The sequence below is a fragment of the Pezoporus occidentalis genome, unplaced genomic scaffold (genome assembly GCF_034315485.1).
Source record: "Pezoporus occidentalis ecotype Australia unplaced genomic scaffold, CSIRO_AGI_Poc_V1 ctg1377, whole genome shotgun sequence".
NCBI lineage: Eukaryota > Metazoa > Chordata > Aves > Psittaciformes > Psittacidae > Pezoporus > Pezoporus occidentalis.
Genome location: NW_026913185.1, coordinates 8,736 through 12,271, shown reverse-complemented (window position 1 = coordinate 12,271; position 3,536 = coordinate 8,736). Strand labels below are relative to the sequence as shown.

Below are 3,536 nucleotides of genomic sequence, written 5' to 3'. Positions count from 1 at the left end.
TTTAGTCATCAGTCAGATTTCATCCTGGCCTCAATTCTGTGTCAGTTTCAACAGTGCACAACAGCTCTGTTGCAGTCTGTCAGGGAATGACTGATCAACCTGAAAGAGCTCCTGGGATGAGCAGGGAGTATCCAACTTTCCTGATCTGTGTGCTGCTCCCACCTTCGCCAGGCAACCAGAGCTCCTGGTGCAGCCAGGGAGCAGCCAGCAGCCAACTACCCACCTCTTGCCACTGTGCCAACAAAGAGAGTAGTGCTGAATTCCAGTTATAAATTGAGGGTGATGTTTGGTTGCTTAACTCAATTGTTAAGAATTTCTTAAATGGGTTTAAGTACAATTCTATATATGGACAGGTTTCTGCATCAACATAACTTGTTCAGCTGATTTCTATGCTCTAATGTATAGCAGAATGTTTAACAACAAACAGAATAGGATATAAATTAGTGAAATTAAGGTAGGATGTAAAATTCAACTTTAAAGCCCCAGTTGCTGTTGGTGACCATCCAACCAGAGTATCCTACCAGAGATGTTCTCATGCTCAGTGTGTGGACTTCCCAGAGACAGGTTAATGGTTGGATTCGATGTTCTCAAAGGGCCATTTTCAAATTAATTGATTGATTGTAAGAAACAAAGATTTTTAGCCTTAAATCTTTGTATCATCAGGCTGTTTCCCATGGTGTTTCCCTGGAGCCCCAGGGAGCCCTGGAAGGAGCCCAGGGGGGCAGAGGCAGAGCCACCTTGGGCTGGGCCTCTGCTGCTGAGCTGGGACCGAGGGGAGACCTGCAAGACACAGGGAGCTTAAAGGCACTTGGCAGTGGAGGATGCTGAGGAGGAGGAGGAGGAACCTTCTGAAGGAGAAACCTTCCCAGCCCTGTTTGTGGTAAGGCACTGGGTGCAGGGCAATGCAGCTGCAGTTTCTCTCTGTGCAGAGAAGGAGGAGGATGTGCTGCAGAGCAGGGCTTCCCCCTGCACCATGCAGGGACAGGACAAGGCAGGTCCCTTGTCCCGGGGCTGGCTGCAGGGTGTGAATGTGGGTGTGCAGGCAGGGGTGCCCAGCGCTGCCCTTGCAGCAGGGTCCCTGCAGCCCAAAGGCTGTGTGCAGGGGCAGGGACTCTGCTGCCTGCCAGGGTCAGCACTCGGCCTGCCCAGGAGCTCCCCATGGAGCTTGGGGGGGAGCTGAGGGGAAAGGAGAAACCCCTGACAGGGAAGGGAAGTGTTGGGTGGGTGACGCTGCTCCAATCTGCCGTCACTCTGAGCACTTCTTCAGAGGGTCCTTCTGAAAGACACTGAGGCATCATTTACCTGATAGGGAAGGATCCTGAGCTTTGATGGTTTTCCCTCTTGGTGGGCAGGTTGGGCAGTGGGAGCTGCTGGGATTTACTTCTCTGCTTTGGGGGAGGCACTGAGAGTCTTGTGAGGGCTTGTGTGAGCTGCTCCTGAGCCCCTGCACAGGCAGGGGTGTGCAGGGCAGAGCTGAGCACACAGCCCATGGCATGGGCTCTGGGAGCACTGAGAGGGAGCAGAGCTGGGCACAGAGCAGCAGCTCCTGGCAGGGACAGCTCCAGGCAGCAGAGATATGGATGGGCAGGGAGTGCGGGGAAAGTGCAGCCCAGCCCTGGGGAGGGTGCGTTCAGGCAGCTCTCTTGGGGTCTGCCACTGGACGTGGCTGCTGGCTGCGCTCTGCTGCCCACAGCCCTTTGCTTCTCAGCGTGAGAGCTCTGTGGAATGTCCTTAATCCGTTCTCCCCTGGTCTCAGCACAGGACAGATGTTTGTGGGAGTTCTTAAGATTGTGTGTGAAGGCACCTTACAGGCAGTGCAAGTTTGAGCACAGGGCAAGTGGGAGAGGACTGATGGACACTGCAGCTCTCTTGGTTCTGCAAAGAACTGAGACTTTTTGCTCTGAGCAATGCTCTTCTGATTGTACCTAGGAAGAAGCCTCAGCAGTGTAATGACATGACTGGCGACGATGCTGAACCTCTCCTCTCCTGCTAAAATGTGCTCAGTTGTGAATGTGTAAACTGAACTTCTGTATCTGACACCCCTCCTGTCCTAACCTCTCACTGCCTTTTTCTCCTCTGACGGTGCCCCATGCCCAGAGGCAGCAGATGTCCAACGGCAGCTCCATCACCCAGTTCCTCCTCCTGCCATTCGCACACACACGGGAGCTGCAGCTCTGCCACTTCTGGCTCTTCCTGGGCATCTCCCTGGCTGCGCTCCTGGGCAACGGCCTCATCATCACCAGCACAGCCTGCGACCAGCGCCTCCACACCCCCATGTACTTCTTCCTCCTCAACCTCTCCCTGCTGGACCTGGGCTGCATCTCCACCACTGTCCCCAAATCCATGGCGATTTCCCTCTGGGACACCAGGGCCATCTCCTACACAGGTTGTGCTGCACAGCTCTTTTTTGTTCTCTTTTTCATTTCAGCAGAGTATTTTCTCCTCACTGCCATGTCCTACGACCGCTACGTGGCCATCTGCAAGCCCCTGCACTATGGCACCCTCCTGGGCAGCAGAGCTTGTGTCCACATGGCAGCAGCTGCCTGGGGCAGTGGCTTTCTCACTGCTCTTCTGCACACAGCCAATACATTTTCACTGCCCCTCTGCTGAGGCAATGCTGTGGAGCAGTTCTTCTGTGAAATCCCCCACATCCTCAAGCTCTCCTGCTCACACTCCTACCTCAGGGAAGTTGGGCTTCTTGTGGTTGGTGTGTTTATCATGTGGGAGTTTTCTGTTCATTGTGGGGTCCTATGTGCAGATCTTCAGGGCTGTGCTGAGGATGCCCTCTGAGCAGGGACGCCACAAAGCCTTTTCCACGTGCCTCCCTCACCTGGCCGTGCTTTCCCTCTTTGTCAACACATCTGTCTTTGCCTACCTGAAGCCCCCCTCCTTCTCCTCCCCATCCCTGGATCTGGTGGTGTCAGTGCTGTACTCGGTGGTGCCTCCAGCAGTGAACCCCCTCATCTACAGCCTGAGGAACCAGGAGCTGAAGGATGCTGTGAGGAAGCTGGTGACCAGATGTGTTTCAGCAGATACACGCTGCTTGCTTTACCCTGCAAAGGGCTTCCAGTGTAGGTCATGACAGGCCATGTCTGTCTTTCCTGCTTTACATTTGTTTTCTTATTTCAGTTTGTGATGATGTTGTCTTCATAGAAATGTCAGTTTTCATCTCCTCCTAATTAAGTTGCCACTCGTGTTGTGTGACCCACAGACTTTGTGTCACTCTGGTCTCTGATTGTATTTAAGGGAAATAAATGGTCCTGCAGCAACTTCTTCTCTGTGATATGTCCTCACATGTCAGGAATGAAGGGGAATGCAATCAGCTTTCTGCCTGCTCCTGCTCTAGGATGGCTGCTCTGTGCCTGGAGCAGGAAGAGCTCTTGAGGAGCCCAATGAATGGAGCTGTTATCCTGGTGTGGGGAGATGGGATGGCATGGGGGGGCTGCAGAGCTCTCAGGGTGTCCTGGGCAGGAGAGCAGGGGACACAGGGGTCCCTGCAGGGAACTGCCCTGCAATGGCACAGGCTGGGGCTGCCT

The 3,536-nt window shown here is 53.9% G+C and overlaps 1 pseudogene; it reads left to right on the top strand.

The window, feature by feature from the left end:
* The first annotated feature begins 2,047 nt into the window (after window positions 1-2,047).
* On the top strand, window positions 2,048-3,269 carry LOC134158965 (olfactory receptor 14C36-like; annotated as a pseudogene).
* Window positions 3,270-3,536: the final 267 nt, after the last annotated feature.